The 453-nt window shown below is 35.3% G+C and overlaps 1 pseudogene; it reads left to right on the forward strand.

Annotated features, from left to right (window-relative positions):
• Positions 1–453, forward strand: part of LOC107702545 (caskin-1-like) — a 52233-nt pseudogene that overhangs the window by 38090 nt on the left and 13690 nt on the right.

A 453-nucleotide genomic window follows, 5' to 3' on the forward strand; every position in this document is an offset into this window, starting at 1 on the left:
TCGCAATCAGAAAAAAAGTCCTAAATGATAGCTCATTGTTTTTTCCAAAGCTTAAATTGAAGTCTGAGACCCAGATAGTGTGTTTAGAGCCTCTTGTTGGATAAACATTGAAATTTGCGCCATTAAAATCAGTGGTACAGGTATGTCCCATAGACTCCCAGTGGAGCTCTATGGGCTGTGTGATTACTAAATCCATTGCTGGGTTTTACTTAACACTTTTATTTTTCACATTTTTACTTCAATATCGAAATGCACCAATATTGAATTGTATTATATATTGATTTATGTACTGTACATAGATAACACTCCAACACGCTTCAAATCCCTATTATCTCCTTTTTTCATGCATGAAAGTATGTAGTCTGAATGCATGTAGTCCGCATGCATAGCGCATAGATCAGTTGTAAATATGTTTTTTTTTTTTTTTTCGTGGGGGGGGGGTATTCCAAGAAA

The sequence above is a fragment of the Sinocyclocheilus anshuiensis genome, unplaced genomic scaffold (assembly GCF_001515605.1).
Source record: "Sinocyclocheilus anshuiensis isolate Anshui unplaced genomic scaffold, SAMN03320099.WGS_v1.1 scaffold218, whole genome shotgun sequence".
Taxonomy (NCBI): Eukaryota; Metazoa; Chordata; class Actinopteri; order Cypriniformes; family Cyprinidae; genus Sinocyclocheilus; species Sinocyclocheilus anshuiensis.